The following is a 21,473-nucleotide window of genomic DNA, read 5'->3' as shown; positions in this document are numbered from 1 at the left end:
GAAACCTCCATGCTTGATTACCTCTCTGAAATGCTTGTGCACGGATGCATGCAGCATGGGGAATAAACAGGAAGAACTAGAGGCCTGTGTGTGGTTGCAGGGCCATGATCTCATTGCAATTACAGAGACATGGTGGGATAGCTCACATGACTGGAATGCTGTCATGGATGCCTAAGTACTTTTTAGGAAAGAAAGGCCAGAAGGCAAGGTGGTGGAGAGTTGCTCTTTATGTGAGAGCAACTGGAATGTATCGAGCTCCACCTAGGGGTGGATGAAGAACAAGTTGAGAGCTTATGGGTAAGAATGAAGGGGCAGGCTACTATGGGTGACACTGTTGTGGGTGTTTACTACAGGCCACCTGATCAGCAAGAGGAAGCTGATGAGGCCTTCTACAGACAGCTGGAAGTAGCCTCATGATCACAGGCCCTGGTTGTCATGGGGGACTTCAACCACCCCAATATTTGCTGGAAAGGCAACACATCCAGGCACGCACAGTGCAGGAGGTTCCTGCACAGCATTGACGATAGCTTTTTGACACAGGTGGTGGAGGAGCCCACGAGGAGAGGGGTGCTGCTTGACCTTGTACTAACGAGCAGAGAAGAATTGGTTGAGGATATGAAGGTTGGGGGCAGCCTTGTCTGCAGTGACCATGAGATGGTGGAATTCAGGATCCTGTGTGGAAGGAGCAGGGCAACAAGTAGGATTACAACCCTGGACTGCAGGAGAGCTAACTTTGGCCTTTTGAAAGACCTGCTTGGGAGAATCCCATGGGTTAGGGCTCTAGAAGGTTGGGGGGTCCAAGAGAACTGGTCAATATTCAAGTACCACTTCCTCTGAGCTCAAGATCGGTGTATCCTGAAGAATAAGAAAACAAGCAAAGGAGGAGGAGGCCTGAATGGATGAGCAAGGAGCTCCTGAAAAACTCGAAGGGAAGAAGGAAGTTTACAGAATGTGGAAAAAGGGACTGGGCACTTCGGAGGAAAACAGGGATGTAGTCAGAGAATGTAGAGATGCAACAAGGAAGGCTAAGGCCCACTTGGAATTAAACCTGGCAAAGGATGTCAAGGACAGCAAGAAGAGCTTTTTCAAATACATCAGCAGCAAAAGGAAGACTAGGGAAAATGTGGGCCCTGGTAATGGATGATACAGAGGAGGCGGAGTTACTGAATGCCTTCTTTGCTTCAGTCTTTACAGCTAAGGCCAGCCCTCAGGAATCCCAGACACTGCAGATAGGAAAGGAAGTCTGGACAAAGGAGGAGCTTCCTTTGGTCAAGGAGGATCAGGTTAGAGAATATTTAGGCAAATTCAACATCCACAAATCCATGGGCCCTGATGGGATGCACCCACGAGCGCTCAGGGAGCTGGCAGATGTTCTTGCTATGCCACTCTCCATCATCTTTGAAAGGTCCTGGAGAACAGGAGAGGTGCCTAAGGACTGGAGGAAAGCCAATGTCACTCTGGTCTTCAAAAAGGGCAAGAAGGAGGACCCAGGAAACTACCGGCCAGTCAGCCTCACCTCCATCCCTGGAAAGATGATGGAACAACTTATTCTGGGGGTTATCAATAAGCATGTGGAGGAGAAGAAGGTTATTGGGTCAATATGGATTCACCAAGTGGAAATCATGCCTGACCAATCTGATAGCCTTCTATGATGGCATGACTGGCTGGGTGGATGAAGGGAGTGGATGTTGTATTCCTTGACTTCAGCAAGGCTTTTGACACCGTCTCTCATAACATCCTCGTTAGCAAGCTTAGGAAGTGTGGGTTGGATGAGTGGACACTGAGGTGGGTTGAGATCTGGCTGAATGGCAGAGCCCAGAGGGTTGTGATAAGCAGCGCAGAGTCTAGTTGGAGGCCTGTAGCTGGTGGTGTGCCCCAGGGGTCAGTACTGGGTCCGGTCTTATTCAACATACTCATCAATGACCTGGACAAGGGAACAGAGCATGCCCTCAGCAAATTTGCTGACAATACAAAACTGGGATGAGTGGCCGATACACCCTTAAGGCTGCGCTGCCCTTCATCAAGATCTTGACAGACTAGAGAATTGGGCAAAGAGGAACCATATGAAATTCAACAAGGCAAGTGCATCTAGGGTCCTGCACCTAAGGAAGAACAACCCCAGGTACCAGTACAGGTTAGGGGCTGACCTGTTGGGAAGCAGCACTGCAGAGAAGGACCTGGGAGTCCTGGTGGACAGCAAGCTCTCCATGAGGCAGCAATGTGCCCTTGTGGCCAAGAAGGCCAATGGTATCCTGGGGTGCATTAAGAAGAGTGTGGCCAGCAGGTCAAGGGAGGTTATCCTCCCCCTCTACTCTGCCCTGGTGAGGCCACATCTGGAGTTCTGTGTCCAGTTCTGGGCTCCCCAGTTCAAGAAAGGGAACTACTGGAGAGAGTCCAGGGGAGGGCTACGAGGATGATGAGGGGACTGGAGCATCTCTTGTATGAGGAAAGGCTGAGAGAGCCGGGTCTGTTTAGCCAGGAGAAAAGAAGACTGAGAGGGGATCTTATCAATATCTAAAGGGTGGATGTCTAGAGAATGGGGCCAGACTCTTTTCAGTGGTGCCCAGTGACAGGACAAGGGGCGATGGGCACAAACTGGAACACAGGAAGATCCATCTCAATATAAGGAAAAACTTCTTCACTCTGAGAATGATGGAGCACTGGAACAGGCTGCCCAGAGAGCTTGTGGAGTCTCCCTCTCTGGAGATATTCAAAACCCACCTGGACGTGAACCTGTGCAACCTGCTGTAGGTGATCCTGCTTTAGCAGGGGGGTTGGACTAGATGATCTGCAGAGGTCCCTTCCAAGCCCTGCCACTCTGGGATTCTGTGATTCTGTGAAAGGTGGGTTGTTAAAAGCCGTAATGACAGATACTGTAGCTTTAAAACAAAAAAAAATCCTCCATGGCTTCTATGCAAAAGTTGAATGCAAAAAAACCTTAAAACCCTGGTGCTTGCTTGAAGCTAGCAAATGCCCCTGAAACATTAACTGTGGTTGCATTTCTGTTCAACATGTGTAACACCCCATGAACTTAGTGTCTGCTTTTCCTAAAAGTTACATTAGTTGCCCTTTTTTAACATTCCCTGCCTATGAAATTAATGAATGTTATTAAGGAATTGAATGTTCGGTTGTGGATTTTTCTATATTGTGCCACTAACCTGCACAAACAACATTCATCTCGTGTCTTCATTATGCCAGGAGGTAGATGAATTGCATTCGTTGCACTTAGTGTGGCACATGCCTCACTGCAGTCATGGTTTTTAGTCTTGATATGCTTAAGGAAGAAAGCTTCTCTATGCAGATGCTTGAAGTACAAAATGTTACCACTACAATTTTTTCTCTGAAATGTCATGTATTTAAAGAAAAGAACTGATTGCCAAGCTCAATTGTAGTTTATATTTTTCTGGCTGTGCAGGTCTGTAAATATATTTTAAAAAATATTGTAATATTTTGTACAAGAAAAACACTGGAAACGGAGGGAACTTTACAGAAATATTTTCATACAAAATGTCCTATGTAGGTAGAACTGGTTTAGAGTGCATTAGGGTAGCCGACATATTTGGAGTGTCTGAATGTTGGGAGTATTTCAGCTCTGCTGTATATGGGATTAGCATTCCTTTAGATTGCTATCTGGTTTGAATTGTGATCACTGCATTCTTTGCTATGTTGCTGTACAGATCTGTTTAAAAAAAAAAAAACCTAACAACTTGGCATTAATATTGCAGTGGTTTTCTTTCTCAATTTTTTTCTCCTTTTTAGATTTCTATCACATATTAAAATTTTGCCCAAGTAATTTAAGCTGACTTAATACTCTTAAACACATGCCCTCTAATGTATATCATTTTAGATATGTATTGAGCTGGGATTTATTGCTGGCAGAGAAAATACTTGCCAGGAAAACGTTGATGTAGTCAGTCCTCAGAAGTTTTTTTTCAGGTGGATTCAAGGATATCCTTACATCTTATGATCTAACATGTCAGTGTATCACACATTTGCATAGTTGCCTACAAAAGCATTTGGTCCAATCCCTTCTGATATGGTATGGTTGTATCCTTTTTCTTGAGTTCTATTCAGTGCTAATGATTTAATGTTGATGTTTGCAGTAACATCCAATGAAAACTAAATTTGGTAACTTAGTTAAATCTATAAAACATATATCCTCTTGGAATGTTTCTTTCCATTTCAATTAAAGCTCAAATTTTAAGCTGTCTTAAACTGTGATGACAAAGAGCCTTCATTTCCTGACCTCTTGCAATGTAGGGTTAGGAAGACAGGATAAGCAGGTGAGATAAGATCCTGATGGCTTTTCAACAGATGCAGAAAGGTCGAGCTTCAAATCTCCTGGGGTTCCTTTTACTTCCAGCTGAAAACTGGGTTTATTTTTATCATGAATTACTTATTAGAAAGCTGTAGTCTGAGTACTGGTACTAAAGACTTTTGAAACTTATATATTTGTGGAATTAATTTACTCTGGACTCAGGACATCCCTTTTGTCACACTTGTGTGTTGAAAAGTGAAACTTGGGAGTCTGTTTCTATTGTGCAAGCTATAAAATCCCTTCTTTAAAATGTTGACAGGTTTCTTGTTCAAGCCAAGCAGTGCAATGATGTGAATTGGTGTCCCAGGAACAGTTTGTCCTTACCTTGGTATTGGAGCACCTTGCAACTGGGAAAGTCTCTTCTGGCAGTAGGATGTATTCACACTCTCTGTGATGAAAAGAAGCGAAGGCATGGGCTGGACCGACTGTGTTAGGTGTGCAGAGAGCAGAGGGTGTTAAAGTACTGCCTTGGGTTCCAGATATCAGTCCTCCAGATCTTGAGGATTAAAACCAATCAGCTGGGTTCATTGCAGAATATACACACAACCTGTAGATGCTCTTGACTACAACTCAGTGCTGCTTAGGTAAGTGATAGATGAAGAATAAAGCATCTGGATTTTTGGTGGGGGAGTAGTGGGATTGGAAGTCAGCGAAGTTTGACAATGTCCTTGCTTCTCACCCCAGGAAGAGGGTTTCACTTCACAAGGTTTCTCAATCCTTGCTAGCCTCCAGTATCTGCTGAGGGATGGCTTTCACCATCAGGCATGATCTCCCAGGTAGAAATTTGGTAGCTGGCTGCTTGCACTGTGGGTGGTTAACATGGTATTGATAGCCTGAGCGTGGTGCGTGGCATGCTGAGCTGTGCATGCACAGCAGCTCTCTGCCGCTGTTGCAGGCAGTCTGTATGAATTTGCTCTTTCAAATCGCCTGCCAGTTGAATCTTCCTCTGGATGGAGTTTCTGGGTAACGGGAGGAAAAAGCTGCTGTATAGCGGTGAAAGAGTTTGTCTGTCCTTCAGCTCTGTAACTTCAGTGGTTCAGCTGCTCAACAGTGCCTTACTGAGTACCTTCCCTGCTAGGTGGGGTGTCCTGTAATTAAATTAGTTCTGTTGGGTGGGAGCCAACCTCTTGTGGAGGGTTTGCATTTCAGCCTTATGGCTGTGACCTCGTAGCTCTCTCCTGCCAGTGTCTGGTGCGGTGGATAGGCTGGACATGAAAGGTCAAGAGAAAATGAAGAACCCTGCACTCTGTGTCAGTCTGATGCAGGTGTGTGCAGTGCCCAGACGAGTTCACTTGCAATTCTTCTGAATTTCTCTCCAGGGCTTTTTCTTTGCTCAGGGAAGCTTTATTCCCTGGGGCTAGATTCGTACTGGGACAGAGAACTACAAACTGTCAGTGGTTGTGCACAGAGGAGAGAATTGTTGCTGCTTTCTCTGGCTGCAACTTTGCCAGAACATGGGGCTATAAAATAATAAAGTGTGGAAGTGGCAGTGCTGAGGCTTTGCTTGCTGCGGTGAGCTGCTTCCAGGGAAGGTGCAGCTCCACGGGAGGTGGATAATGCAGCCCTCCCTCTTGAGAAGATGGTAGTCTCTCTGTCTTAACCCTTCTTCACCTCACACCAGTGCTCTTCTGGCTCATTGTATACTGATTTTTTTCCTCTGAAGCTGGTCCCAATGCTGGAGTTTGCTGAACAGGTGAAATGGAGATGTTACCATCTCTGTGGGATGTAGGAGCAGGGTGGCTGTGATCCAGGAGGCTTGCTTACCAAATGTCAAAGTAGAAGAGGAAGAATATAATTCAGATTGACAGTCCTGAGGTGCTAGCACCATCCCAAGGGAGTAGAGATGCTGCAGTTTTAGGGTTTGGAAGCAAGTGGGTCTCCCTCAGCTCTTTTCCTGTATCCCAGATTGCTTTCCAAGATGCAGTCCATAGTCATCAGATTCAAACAAATGCATATTAGTTTGGAAGTGGTGGGCTTTTTTCCTTAGGAGCTTAGAGTAGCCCTGGACTACTTTGTCTGCATCCATGGCGATAAATGTGTTACTTCTTGTTGTTCATCACAAAGTTTAATTCATCTGAATGTTGGTGTTTTCCCTTGCTTTGTGGGGTGTGCCAAAATCAGGAATATGCAGCAACTGCTGGCAACTGGTGTGGGGATCTCTGCTAGTGTCTGCTCTGTGTCCCTTGTGTGTTGGGTTTGCGTGGCAAGGTTTTGGTAGCGGGGGGGCTACAGGGGTGGCTTCTGTGAGAAGCTGCTAGAAGCTCCCCCTGTGTCTGATAGAGCCAATGCCAGCCGGCTCTAAGACAGGCCCACCGCTGGCCAAGGCCAAGCCAATCAGTGCCTCTGTGATAACATATTTAAGAAGAAGAAAAACACTTAGAGAGAGAGAGCTTTTGCAGCCGGAGAGAGGAGTGGGAAGATGTAAGGAACTCTGCAGACACCAAGGTCAGTGCAGATGGAGGGGGAGGAGGAGCTCCAGGCGCCGGAGCAGAGATCCCCCTGCAGCCTGTGGTGAAGACCATGGTAAGGCAGGCTGTCCCCCTGCAGCCCATGGAGGAAGGATGAGGGGGTGTAGAGATTCCACCTGCAGCCCGTGGAGGACCCCACGCCGGAGCAGGTGGAGGCACCTGAAGGAGGCTGTGACCCCGTGGGAAGCCCATGCTGGAGCAAGTTCCTGGCTGGACCAGTGGACCCGTGAAGAGGGGAGCCCACGCCAGAGCAGGTTTGCTGGCAGGACTTGTGACCCCGTGGGGGACCCACGCTGGAGCAGTCTGCTCCTGAAGGTCTGCACCCCGTGAGAGGGACTCCATGCTGGAGCAGGGGAACGATGAGAGGAGTCCTCCCCCTGAGGATGAAGAAGCGGCAGAAACAACATGTGATGAACTGACCGTAACCCCCATTCCCCGTCCCCCTGTGCCGCTGAGGGGGGGAAGGTTGAAGCCGGGAGTGAAGTTGAGCCCGGGAAGATGGGAGGGGTGGGGGGAAGTGTTTTAAGAGTTGATTTTATTTTCTCATTCCTCTACTCTGTTTTGCCTAGTAATAAATTAGATGAATTCCCTCTCTAAGTTCGGTCTGTTTTGCTCGTGACAACAATTAGTGAGTGATCTCTCCCTGTCCTTATCTCGACCCACAAGTGTTTTGTTATACCTTTTCTCCCCTGTTTAGTGAATGAGGGGAGTGAGAGAGCGGCTCTGGTGGGCACCTGGCCTCCAGCCAGGGTCAACCCACCACAATGTAGCTGCTTGCTTTTTAATTTATAAGCTGCATCTGTAGTGGACGCTACACTATGTTGCCCATAGCAAGGGCTGCATTAGCTTCATTGGTGTAGAAGTAAACACAAATTGATAAGTATTGAATTTATTTTTTCTGAAATTCTTGAAAATAATTTGTTCTATTATCAAACCTGGGTGAAAATGCCAAAAAGAATGAAAGATGATAAATCTGGATTTGGAGAAAATTTTTGCAATGTGTTGGTAGATTATAAAGGTAATAAAAGCTGCTTTGCCTGTACTGTGGAGGACTGATTCTCTGTAGTCTTCTATGAAAAATGCTTTTAAAAGAGTTGATTCTGGACTGGTAATTGTGTTGAGGAGGTGGCTGTTCAGAAAGAATTCCAACAACTGATGTCTTAGCCTCTTGGCTGTAAAAGTGGTATTCATTCCCCAGTCAGGGATACCTGTGCAAAGAGTGTGTTAGTCTGAATCAGAGGACTTTCTCTGCAGTTTAAAGCCGAGTGATAGTAGAAAGTTCATGTGGCCTCTGGCTTATGTGCTAAACTTCTTTGGCTAGCTTGAAGAAGCAGAACATTTGGTCTGACTCCACTTCTGGAGCGGACTCCAAAACTGGAAAAAACCCCAACAAAAACCTCCACCACGTTTTGAGGAATAGCCAAGAAAGATAAAGGTGGTATTGGTGAAGTGGTGCAGAAGTGGTTTCTGAAGTTTGCTGCTGTATCTGAGAGACCTTTCTGGCAAAGCGGTGAAAAATTGATCTTGCCTTCCTCTGTAACAGAGGATTGACAGGGAGACACTGAATTGGTCGAGGAAACTATAAATAATGAAACGATTGGAGCAGGAAGGTGACAAGATGTAAAGTACAGTAAGGAACTTGATAATCTGACAGGGTTAATGTTAATTGCAAAGTGTAACCTGTGGCTTATTGCATAGCGGGAGTGATCAGCTCAGGGCCTTGCATTAATCCAAGAGGCAGTGCAGGTGGTGAGGGTTGCTGGTGGTCGGTGTTTGCATATATATGACCTTCTTTGTGATTTCCAAAACATCTGTTAAAAAACCCCAACAAACTACAGGTTGACTAGGCTGATACTTTTATTGTAAACCTCTGCTTTTGAGTACGTAAATAGAAAGTGTTCCAAGTGCTGCTTTGGTCTAGAAGTGATACTGCAGGAGCTGCGGAGCTGTGCTGGGCCGCTATTTGGTTCCTGAGTGGGAGAAAATATACAGAAACAGCGACTGTAAAATGAAGTATTAATGAAGCCTGGGCCATCAGTGTAGCAGCTTCAACTGCAAAGGCGGAGAGTGAGCTGTTGCAAGAACTTCAGTGAAGCTTATTCCACTGAAAGCAGTTTTATCTTAGAGATAAAAGACAGCCTGCTGTTGGTGGTGTTTCCTGTTCCACAGCTCTAGTTTAGCTCTAAAACCACTAGCTTTTTAGCCTTTTACTTATGTCATAATTTATCCCTCTGCAAGTAGGACTGTTGATTCTTAAATATTGTAAGGTTGTGGAGTGGCTTCGTTAATAGTTTTCATTCACAGAGGAAACTGTTTCATGAGCTCTGTAGCCCATGTTAACTGGGCTGTGAAGAGGTGGTATTCCTTAAGGGGTATCTGTTTTTTTCTTGTCTCTCAGTACTGGTGTTTGAAGCAGAAGTTGCTGCAGAACATTTACCTTTAATCATTTAAGTATAGAGAAACTTACCTGTTCACTTCTTTTTAAAATAAGTGCCATCCAGTTTGAGATCTTGCTTGCCAAGCTCCTACCTGTCTTTGGATGTTTGTAGCTACTGAGTCACATTTTCTGGGCTCTCACCTCTGGGTGATGTTGGTTTTCATGGTGGTACACCAGGCTGGCCTGTGAGAAGAGTGTGGGAAAGGCTGCAAAATCTTGTGGTTGATTGACACCCTGGCGATCAGGAGTGTGTGATGGGCTTACAGCCCGGTGACACAGCAGGCCGTTGTGACCTCGCATATCTGTCCGATGCTAACCTGTCTGGGTAGAAAACAGTTCTGCTCTCCAGTTCGAACCACTGCCAAGAGAAGCCTTCCAGCAGGACCTGGAAGAAGCAGGTAGTCCTCCATTGAGAACTGTCTGTCTCTATCTTCATATAAAAAAAGAAGAAGCTGTAGTTCAGATATTCCAATACCAAATGCCAATTCAGCTTTTGAAGAAAACAGACTTTATGCAAGGCAGGGTCAAGTCTTTCTACGCCTGTTTCTGTGCAGTAATTTATCTTATTTTAATCTTAATGGTACGGCCTCCAGTTCTTAGGGTTTTGTGAACTGTTCTTATGCTCTGCCTTATAGGAGGCATGTGCTACTGGTTGTTTTTAGCATGGAAAATGTTAAGAGCCCACGTGGTCCCATTTAGTTCTAACAGTACTGGCCTTGCCCAGTTCTCTTTCACTCAGAGTATTTATTTCCTGAGTGCTGTATCGCTAACTATAAGGTTTGTAGGGAGGCATCCTGGCCTTGCTTTTGTAGCTACATTTCCAATTTACCTGCCTGCTTGTTTGCTCTGTGATCCTTCAGGATGGTCTTTAATTCCATCCTTGATTTCCGCTTTTGGGGTCTGGAAATATAACCTCTCAAGTGCTGGGGCAGGAGGAAGGCAGGGACTGGCAGCACTGTGGAGTACATCCCTGCAGAGCACAGGGGCTCAGTCACTTGGGAAAAGTCCTTGTCTCCTTGTAGACACTTGAAGCAGCTTGCCCCCAGGACACACCTTCTTGAAAGCCCTGAAAATCTGGAGCAAGTGCTTGCTGAACTCCCCTCTCGGACCTTGAGAATTAATTATCTGGCTCCTCCGCGAACCTCGTGCTGCAAACTTTATTTCTAACCTTATAAAGATGTGCATGCTGAAGGGTTGTTTGTCCTGGCTAGAGAAACAAGGGGGCTTAAAACTGCTGTGGGCCCCTAATGCAAACACGTAGAATAAGTTGACTGTCCTTGGCTTTTTTTTTTTTAAGGTAGGTAAGCGTGCACATTCATTCTTGTCCTCATCTCCCTGATCTTTATCAGTTTTCCATAAATCATGTCAGGATACAGATTTGGAGAATTGACCCCTACTCTCCCATTGGTGTTGCAATCCCATCCTGACTTACTGTCGGGATTATTTAGCAAGTTGGAAAAATCTCGTGTCCTAGCTGCAGCTCTATGGCCGTGTCTTGATATAAGGTGTGACATTTCGACCAGATTCCTGACATGCCAGAAGGAAGTGGATGAGGCTGGTGGTGCAAGGGGAGCGCATACAGTGTGTGAGCTCCATGCTAGCTCAGCTCTATTTTTGTTGCGGGACTGCATGGAGCCCTTCATATTGGGAAACAGCACTGGGGCATCCAGCGCTTCGCACTGGTTCTAGCTTTTGCAAGCTCATCGTCTCTGGTCCAAAGCCTCTGGAGCAGCTGCGCTTCCCCAGCTGGCTGCTCCTGCCTGGAGAGTGCAAGGACTGTCAGGCCAGGCTCCCTCCAGTTTGGCAGTGTTTAAGACCATGTGATTTGACAAGTTGCCATTTTCTGTTCTGCTGCTGGCAGGAAAAAAACAGGCTTTCTTTCCCCCCATGTGTTTAAATGATCCCATTGCCCCTGCAGTCCTGAACTGGCTGATAAATTAGCAATATAGAGAGCGTTTTGTCGCTCTTAAACGTGTTGCAAAATGAATGTGGGCTTTAGGAGCAATCCCGTGGAGGAAATGAAAAAGAAGTGTGTGCTGCATCTTTCAACCGCTTGGTTGAGCAGGTTAAAAAGTCTGTCATGTGTAAGCATTGTCAGACACATGGTGTTTTGCTTTAATTTCTGCTCAGTGAAAATATAACCTGTAAGTGCTTTGCAGCAAGGTTGTTTTGGGGATGTGGGTAACTGTTTTGCTTTGTATTCCAGCTGTAGGCTTTCCTACAAAAAGGAAAGGCATGTCAGCCCTGCCTCGTATAACCCAGGTGAGGCTTGTAAATGGAAGAGCATGACTGGCACACGAGTCTCAGCGGTGTCCAGGCAGGGAAGGGTTCACACTCCTTCTAGAATAAGAGACAGTTTTCAACTCTAGAAAGTCAGAGGAGTAGCAGTGGTTAACGTAGTAAATTTAGATGTAGAACAAACTTTGGAGCTGGGTTCCTAAATAGTAATGTCTCTATCCAGGCTGCCTTTGCTGGACAAATACCACTGTTATAAGGGTGTTATAGCATATTTCCCATCTTCACTACTGCGAAATCTTTTTGAGGGACTTCTGGTTGTTGGGAGACACTTGCTTCATCAGGCTGTAGTTGCTCTTTGTTTAGGAATTCCTAGGCTCTGTGGGTAAAAGTAAATGGAGTGGCTGCATGTTGCTGTTTAGCTCCTGCTCAACTACAGACCTGTTGTACACCAGCCTCTTGCAATACTGTGGATGAGAACGTTTGCAAAGCACTTCACCTTCAGTGAGTTATGTTTTAGAGAAGTGTGTGTTGTCAGCCTATGAAACTCTCAGGAATGTGATGCTGCCTTTCAAGCAGAGAACTGGGGAGACCTGCAGTGTATCTGCAGGGAGACCTTCCTGTGTCTTGGAACATTTATGGTACAGCTGTGTTGTGAACCCAGTCTGGCACTGGCGAAACTTGCAGTGCTGGATGCTAGCCTGATGCAGGATTCAAGCTCTAGTGCTAACCAAGATCAGTGGCCATCAGCATCAATGACACTGACACGAGAGTCTTTGGGAATCACGGAGGAGATCAGCAATGCAGACCAGCCACATGATTCTTCATTTAAGCCCCCTGAGGAAAGCCAGATACCAGAAATTGTGCCATCAAATACTGGCTGTGTGACAGCCCTTTCCTTGGGAATGGAGAAGGAAGCCAATATCCCACAAGCCTTTCTCAATAATGAAGCTGAAGTTTTATCAAGTCACAGGGATTCTGCAGTGACCATGTCACCGGATAGTTTGGAGTCTGCCCGTTTGGAGCAGTCCAGGGAAGAAGAGATGTCTGAATCAATTGCCAGTACTGTACCTGTGTGTCAGGAGGAGGACACCCAGCCAAAAGGAAATGAGTCCCAAGGAGTTGAGAGGACTCCTGTGGAAAACCATGGAGGGTCACTGGAAAAGTCACCTTTGGTTATGGGGGACTCTAGGTGTGGCACATATGCATCTGAAGGTGGGACAAGTGTGAGGGACCCATTGCACAACACAATGCTGTCTGTTGCATCAGGCTAGCATTCAGACTCACTGAGGATATCTGCAACCCAAGACGCGCTTGCTGAGCGTGAGTGTAGCAGGGCAGCAGGGATGGATGGAGATCACTCAGGAGGTGAGGGATTTGAAAATCCTCCTACGAATACATGGCGAACAAGCATTTTATGTGCTATAACCCTTCTGCTTCAGAACATGTTCAGCTAAATCCTCTTCATGTTTAACTTCCCCAGTAGATGAATATTTAGCCCTCATGTGCAGATGGGTATGCATTTGCTCTCAGAATTCCCATCTCTGTAGGATCCAGTGTTAGCTGGGTGATCTTCAGGGTATATTGCAAAGGGGTGAACAGGCTGGTCCCCTTTCAGCACAAAGTTTATTGTCTAAAGCTAAGCATGTGCTTGAGTAGCCCAGTGAAATGGGCCGTGTCTGGATGTAGGCCAGGCTGTTGAACACCCTGCTGGTTTGAGACCTGCTAATACAAATGGTTTCTGTCTCAGTTCTGGCAGCCTCTAGTAAGCACTGGTTTCTTATCTGTGTTTATGGGCTGCTGCTGAAAGAAACCTGCCTTACAGCTTCCAGAGGTGCTGCTGGATGAACCAGGGAAGTGCTCTGAGGAATTGTGATAAAATCAGTTGGTTGCAGACCAATTACCCTGAAGCCTTTTTGTATGGAAGGGTAGGTGCACATCAAGAAATCCCAAGAGGGAGCAATGTTCAAGGAGTTCCTCTGTCTCTGTGTTGCTTTTACCTTCTAGATCCTGGATGGTGTGTGCCTGGCAGAATACAACGCTGCCTGAGCAAATGTTAACCCATGGGACCTTGGAGATGGATGTTAAAATCCTTTATAAGACCCTGTGGTGCCAACAGCCCTTAATGACAGTATGCCTTTTCTAATTGCTACAAAGCAGTTGGAACATTACTTGTTGCAAGACATGGGGATTGAGTTTGCCAACAGTTAAGGATTAAACCCACAAAACATTTTCACTAGTGAGAGTAACCATAGGAAGAAAATGGTTTTGCCTTGTGAATGTTGGTGTGACAAGAAGGTACAAGAGTGTGTTGTGGAGCCTGCTAATGACTAGGGCTGAAATCTCTGCACTGAGCTGAAGGGCAGGGAGAGGGGATACAGCAGGTAAAGCTGATAATGTGGCTGTGTTGGATAAGAGGTCCTACAGCTGACCCTCACACCCAGGCTGTGAGACTTAAATCCTTATCCTCGTCTAGGAAGTCTATGGCAAACAGCTGCACTGTTTGCCTTTCACTTTCTAGGCATCTGTTCTGTGTTACTAGTTAAGAAGTAGCAAATGTGAAGCAGCTGTTGTGTTTATTTTTCTCTTTGGTCTTGCACTGGATGGTCTGAATACTTGCAAGCAAGTGAGGATCTTCATGCTTCTGCTTGTTAATCTGGAGGAAGGATCAACCTTGTGTTACACCAACTGTATCTGGGATCTGACCAGGAGGAAGCTGTTTGATTTTGCCCCCTTCCCTAGTAGAAGTATTCCTAGTATCAGCTGATGGTTTGGAAACAAAACATGGCTCAGCTTTGGCACCTTGTTTCTTCAAGCATATGAGAAATTTATGCAAGAGGCAATCCCCTACCACAGCTAGTAGTGTGCACACCTGACATTCAGGTCACTGTGCATCCACCGTTGGGGCAGGAATGTAATGTCAGTGCAAAGAGCAGATGAACAGCTTGCGTGTCTCCCCCACCCCGCGTGCTGAACTCCCTCTGAAGAACCCTGTTTAATCCATGGGGAAAATGCAAAATACCTCACTGCATCAGCAGTTCAGTGTTAATGTTAGCATAGCTCTCATTCAGCTGGTAGCTTTGACTTAGTGTCTAGTCTTTGCTGCTGTGTAAGGTGTTGCTATTTTGAGGAACTCCTGCTAAACTCAGGCCTCTCTTGCATTCCTAGAGGTGTGCAGGTTTTTCTTCAGGTATAAAAGGAAACTTTCAGTAGGTTATGTGTGACAGGACTTTACCCTTTCTGAAATACTGGAGAACTTGATACAGGAACATCCCAAATGAATGCATAGTGAATAAGGGAAACTAATTAGCGTAGAACAATTTTAAAACAGAATATATAACTTGGCAACACTTGAGTCAGGCCCTACAAACTCAGGCTTCGCCTGTCTCATGCTCCAGTATGAAAGAAAACAATTCGTAAAATAGTTGGAATGTAGAAACAGGATAAGAGAAGCCATAAATTAGGGAACAGTCCTTGGGTATGAACTAGAAAAAGACACAAAGTTTGAGGCATCCTGATAAAGGGAACCCAATATGCCAACAAGCCTGGGACCATCTGGGCAGGACGGATAACAAGGTTGCTGAGCTTGCAAAGTGGAGATAATGAAGAAGAGGTCATCCAGCTGTGTACACTGAAGAAGAGGAGAAAGAGGAAGATTTGAGGAGGATGACCCCTGATGACCACCTGAGGAAGAAACTGCGCAGGCGTATCAGGACATTAGCATATATTCATGAGTTCCCAGAATAGTAATGAATATGTATTAAATTTCTCAAAAACCTAATGAATATGTAACTCTTTTGTAATATAAATCACATACAATTTGTTTCTCATCGAGACACATGTTCATGGAGATATCCCAGTGCGACTCCCAGTGCTGCAATAAAGGATACCTGCTTAATAGTCACATTGGCTATTGAGTGAAGTTTTTTTTGATTCACTAGGAAGAGATCAATGTAATGTCTCTATGAAATGCTGCATTTTCATGGCCTTGTGTCTGGTAGCTGGATTGCGTGGGTTGTAAATGGTGACACGTGTGCATGTCTTGTAGGTTCAGATGCCAAAAGCATGGATTTTGTGGACAGTGGCCGTGCCATGAGGAAGACAGTGACTCGCCAGAACTCTAAGCTAGAAGAAGAATCCAGCAAGTCCAACTTCATTATCTGGGAAATAGAGGTCCCAAAGGTAACCAGCTGCTGGCCTGCTCACACATCCTGCCCTGTCCTACATAGCCATCTTCTGGTTCTTCCAGTCTGGTACTGGCTCAGTGCCATCCCAGGGAGATCAACAACAACAAAAAAAAAGAGGATTTAAGCATTTAGCTCCATTAAGACTCAACAGGAGTGAAGAGCCAGTACACAGCTGTAAACAAGAGGCATTTCAGGGCAACACCCAAAGTAACGCTGGTTGTTCAACTCGCTATTCCCTGTCTCTGTCTTTATAGTGAGGTTTCTTTTGGGTTGAGAGAGAGATTGTGGTTTTTTAGGACTGCATTCATACCTTCCTCCTTGCTTTATATATGCAAAATCACTTGTGGCTGTCCTGCACAGCATTGCTCTCACAGTTCTGCTTCTCAGCAGACCTGAATACTGACAGCCAGTAATGTGAGACAGCAGCTCCCGGCAGGATAAGCATGCTGCCATGAGTGCTTGGATGCCCAGTGAAGACATGTAACACACATTTTAATGGATCAGTAAAACACAGCCAAAGGAAGCAGTTCTACGGCAGAAAAATACGTTTCAGTGGTTAGTGAAGACAGGCTGTCACTTTAAGAAAAGTAGCTTGATTGTAGGAAGACAGTAGTCTTTACCAGGCCTGGTTTTGTCCCATTGTCTTTATGTCACTCTACAGGATGTGAAGATGGATCTATGCAAATCAGCTGTGCTTACTGATCTGCATCTACCTTGAGTTATCACAGACCAGCTGAACTCTGTACTGGTCCAGCATTGCCTTTATTTATCCTGACTGGCCCTATACTACATGAACTGGGAATGTGGGTGGAATAAGCCACAGAGAACAGTGTTGTTTGATCTCCGTTCCTCTTCCTGACTGTTGCTTTCTTGTCTCTTTCATGAAGGATTTAGTTGGCTGCTTGATTGACAAACAAGGAAGATTTATGAACTTCTTGAAGCAAGTGTCTTGTCTGGTGCCAAAATTTATGTGTCAACGCTGCCTTATTTCTGTGACTCCCAAGCCTGTCACATCGAAGGTAAGTAAGTGGAATGTCTCTTTTTTTGTGGTCCAGTACATAGCTTGGGGACCTTAATTAGATGGGCAAGGAATTTAAACAGATTTAGTGGCTTTGTGAGTCTAGTGCTTTACAAAACTTTTCTGCTCAGTGCTGTTACAGTAGAGGACTATGCCAAGTCGCCTGTGCCTTGGCATGTGAACCCTCTATTCTAGAGGTGAGAATGCTTTTTAACATCTTCACCTGCTGTAGTTTAACGAATGCCTTTTGCAGGATCACTTCAGGCTTGAAGAAGGAGCTATGGCATGTATCAGCAAATGCAGTCTTGACTGTGAAGGATGTTAGATTAATTGTGGCTGAAAAATACCTGCCAGTGAATTGGGTTCATGCTGGAAGCTAAAACTGTTGAAACTGGGGCCTGGTGGTCTGAGTTGCTCACATTGGTCCGATATCAGGCTACATGGCCAATCTATTAAAGCTTAAGTTGTTGTAGTGCAGAATGCTTTTGGTAACTATATTGCTTCACATGGTGGGGGTGTCCTCAGCATGTCTGTGCTACTGACTTTCTATGGGATTTTTTTCTTCCAGTAGAGTAGAAACAAGTAGAAAAAGTACTGAGCCTGATTTGCAAGAAGTTCAAGGAGCTGTGCCTCACCAACATCTATGCTCTACCCACACCAACACCATTGACACTTCATTATCTCCTTATGATTGCCTGGGTAAGTCCCAGCTTGCTGGCTGTGCTGATGTCAGGGTGGAAGGCTGTTGGTCACTGCTGTTGTAGTATGCTATATCCATGTGGCTGGTTCGCAGATGCCCTCAAAACCAGTTTGTTTTCTTATTATGATTAATTTTTTTTTCTTTAAGGTCTGATTTCTTATCACTACCTTTCCAAGGAGCAGAAGTTTTACTAGACAATGTGGTATCACTTCCAGGTAATGGAACTCTCAAGACGTACTGTTGGTGGTGCTTCTGCAGGTTTAAGTGGATGCCAGCTGTGTACAAGCAATGATTCTGTCTAAACTTTCTCCCTCCTATTGCAAGTGCAGCCTCTGATGTGACTAGAGCAAAGATTGGAAAAATTGTATTTTATTCTTCTAAATGTGCTAGCATGGCACAACCTGTCAGATTCCAGGGGAAAGATGATAAATGTCCAGGTTTTTTTCCTGCATGGAGGAGAGAATGAATTGCTCTACGAAACAACAAGTTGGCAGGACTGGCAGGGTATAGGTGAAGTAGCTGTAACTACTCTGCTGCCTTCTGTCACAGAGTAGCTGTAAATGCAAAGTTAGTTTTTAATCTGCTAGACAAGTATCTGACATTTTCCTACTAAAATGACTGACATGTATAGTTCTGTGTTCAAAAGACTACCCTCCAAGCACTGGAAGAATGTCAGTCACTGCCTAGAAATGCTTTCTGTTTTGCCTTTTTTTTTCTTCCCCCTCCCCCTTTTCTAGTGATGTTAGAGATGCATGCTGTGTTGGTGTCTAAAAAGCTGCCCTTCTGGGTATGGAAGGGGTGGCTGTAGGAGCTGAGGGTCAGGCCATGGTTCACCTCTGGGTTTGTGGCTGGCAAGACGCCGGGAGGTACAGGCCCTGCAAAGACTAGATGGATGGCAGAGTTTAAGTTGCTTCTAGGAGAAGTCAGTGTTTTGCATGTTCCCCAAGGTAATCGACCTCTTTCAGTATTTGTGGGGTTGTAAGGAGTTCACTTGCTGCTGGAAATGGTCTCAGGGTGGGGAGCACAAAGGAGAAACTTTATTTTGCAGAAATTTGGTATGAAATAGGCAACTTTCCTGCAAAATGAAAACTCTTATGTCCGGTCTACAGTGTAGATTGTAACTGTATTGCCTGGGACACGAGCGTTTCCTGCTGCATTACAGACATGGAGTTAGCAACAGTACCCACGTTAGCTGTGCAGGCCGAGAGACTTGAGCTGCTGCTGCTTGCAAAGAATGCATTTGGCACTGTTCAGGTGTCAGCCAGCCTGCCTTACAAATGCTTTTGAGCTCCCGTTTACAGTATTGTGCTCTGTGCAGGGTCAGTAAAGTCCTGAAGCCCCTGAGCTTAGTTTGTTAAAGATCAAAATACTAATGGCAGCTCAAAGGTACTGCAGAAGTATACTTCTCTGTCTTTAAAGCCTCCTAATTCATCAGTCACTTATATTCACATTAACTTAGCTAGTGGCTTTAGAAAGCGCTTCATCCTTTCCCTTCAGCAACACAGCAGGCATAATACTTGTGTGATCTCCAGCTTAATAGACTGGTTTCAGCAAATGCCTACAGCAATGGTAGGTGAGGATTCTCTGGCCTAACTTATGTAGGAGGTCAGACAAGATTAGCTTAATAGTCCCTTCTGGCCTTTAGAGCCTGTGAATATCTCATTTGTTTTCTCTTGCTCTTTTCTTTACAAAGGTGAGGATCACTTTTCATCTGAAGCTGACGCTGCTGTTGTTGAGATGACCAAAGGTGCAGTCCTAGTGGTACAGGTACATGAGAGCTGTCTGGAAAAGCCTTGTTGCTGATTTGGCTGCTGCTGTTATCCTTTCTGCCCCCTAGCATACTGTGTGTGTTCAAATCCAAAACAAAGCCAGAGCTTGTAAGCCTGACTGCTGAGCAGGGTTCTTGTGGAGAAATCTTGGTGCTGAGAACTTCCTTGTGTAGCACCAGCACTGCTCAGGACTGTGTGGCTTGGAAGGGTTGAGTATTCCCTCTTGTTCCTGATGCGGGCAGGGAGAAAGGGCTCCTGAATGGCTTTACAGAGCATAAAGCGGCCTGTTGTCCAGTGGATAAGTATTCGCCTGGGTCTGCACTGCTTTGCCATTCTCCACTGTCTATTAACTTACAGCTATCCATGTAAGTTAGTTGGGATGAGTGGGAAGCTGATAGCATTTGTGATGCTCAATCTTGTAGCTTCCTTTGGTTCAATGCAGTACTCAAATGCATCGCTAATTCTAGCAAGGGCATGGATTTGAGTGACTAGAGCAAACTTGCCAGCAGGATGTCCCAGCTGCCTGGTAGCAGTAGCTACATTTCCTCCAGCCTACACATAAGTTTGAGTATCTGATACGCAGTGACTGACACTATCCTTGCATCCTCCATGGCTCTGACTAGAGCCTGAGAATTGCTCACACTAATGACCAGAATTGCTGCACACTACTGTGTGCAAACTAATGTTTTTCTATGTTCCCGGGTCACAAATTATGACAATGCAACAGGTCTGCCGCTGATACAGATGTGGAACTTGATGAGGTGCATATATTGACATACCTATTTTTCCAACACTGTTAGAGTTTATGATTATGCAGACTTTTTATTATTGATTAGGAACTTGCTGATGTTTCTTTCTAGTGGCTTGTTCACCTTTCTACTTTCTTCTTTTTACCTCCCTTTAGGTGATGTCAGTGAGCAGAACTCTGGTAGAAAGAGGATTTGCTCAGTGGCTTGACTACTAGTGATGTCTTAGATGCCTTGACATTTATTTCTGTGAATAAATCTTGTTTTGCACTGATTTAGAAGGTAAGGGGGTCCAAAAGAGCTGGTCAGTATGCAAGCACCACTTTCTCCTAGCTCAAGATCGGTGCATCCCAAAGGGTAGGAAATTGAGCAAAGGAGGAAGGAGACCTCCATGGACGATCAAGGAGCTCCTGGAAAAACTCAAAGGGCAGAAGTAAGTTTACAGAATGTGGACGAAGGGATTGCCCGCTTGGGAGAAATATAGGGATGTAGTCAGAGAATGTAGGGATGCAACAAGGAAGGATCCTCACAAGCAAGCTTAGGAAGCATAGGTTGGATGAGAGGACAGTTAGGTGGGTTGAGAACTGCCTGAATGGCAGGGCTCAGAGGGTTGTGATAAGTGGTGCATAGTCTAGTTGGAGGCCTGTAGCTGGTGGTGTGCCCCAAGGTCAGTGCTTGGTCTGGTCTTATTCAACAGATTCATCAAGGACCTGGATGAGGGAACAGAGTGTGCCCTCAGCAAGTTTGCTAATGATACTAAACTGGGAGGAGTGGTCAACACACCAGAAGGCTGCACTGCCATTCATCAAGATCTTGACAGACTAGAGAATTGGGCAAAGAGGAACCATATGAAATTCAACAAGGCAGGTGCATCTAGGGTCCTGCACCTAAGGAAGAACAACTGCAGGTACCAGTACAGGTTAGGGGCTGACCTGCTGGGGAGCAGCGCTGCAGAGAATGACCTGGGAGTCCTGGTGGACAACAAGCTTTCCATGAGGCAGCAATGTGCTCTTGTGGCCATGAAGGCCCATGGTATCCTGGGGTGCATTAAGAAGAGTGTGGCCAGCAGGTCAAGGGAGGTTATCCTCCCCCTCTACTCTGCCCTGGTGAGGCCACATCTGGAGTTCTGTGTCCAGTTCTGAGCTCCCCAGTTCAAGAGAGACAAAGAACTGTAACCATGGAATAGGGGCCGTGAAACAGAAACTATAGAATCAGGTTGAGATAATTAGTTTGTAACCAAGGTAATAGGTAATGAAGCTAACTGACCATGGCAAGGTACAATGCTGCTATGTTCCATGTACAGTCCCTACCAAACTGAACAACAGGTTTGGAGATATTAATCTTATGAAGTAAGTTGTTATGGACAGGTGCATCCACAGCAAGGATACTGCGCATGCCTGCAAGAAGAGGGTCACGCAGCGGACACGGGTGCGAGACCACTGACGACCACCAGAGACCCTTGAGGACCACCGACTCAAATCACTGAGCATGCGTGACGGGGAGGAGAATATGGAAATGGATTCTAAGAAATGATTATCATAGGACTGCCCTTTCTGAGATAAACGATGAATATATATGTTTTGATCCTACATAAC

General features: G+C 45.6%; 1 pseudogene; it reads left to right on the top strand.

The window, feature by feature from the left end:
• Positions 1-1,121: 1,121 nt before the first annotated feature.
• On the top strand, positions 1,122-17,555 carry LOC129197603 (A-kinase anchor protein 1, mitochondrial-like; annotated as a pseudogene).
• Positions 17,556-21,473: the final 3,918 nt, after the last annotated feature.

The sequence above is a fragment of the Grus americana genome, chromosome 1 (assembly GCF_028858705.1).
Source record: "Grus americana isolate bGruAme1 chromosome 1, bGruAme1.mat, whole genome shotgun sequence".
Lineage (NCBI taxonomy): Eukaryota > Metazoa > Chordata > Aves > Gruiformes > Gruidae > Grus > Grus americana.
The sequence above is the reverse complement of the archived record's forward strand: the minus strand, read 5'-3'. Positions and strand labels throughout refer to the sequence as shown.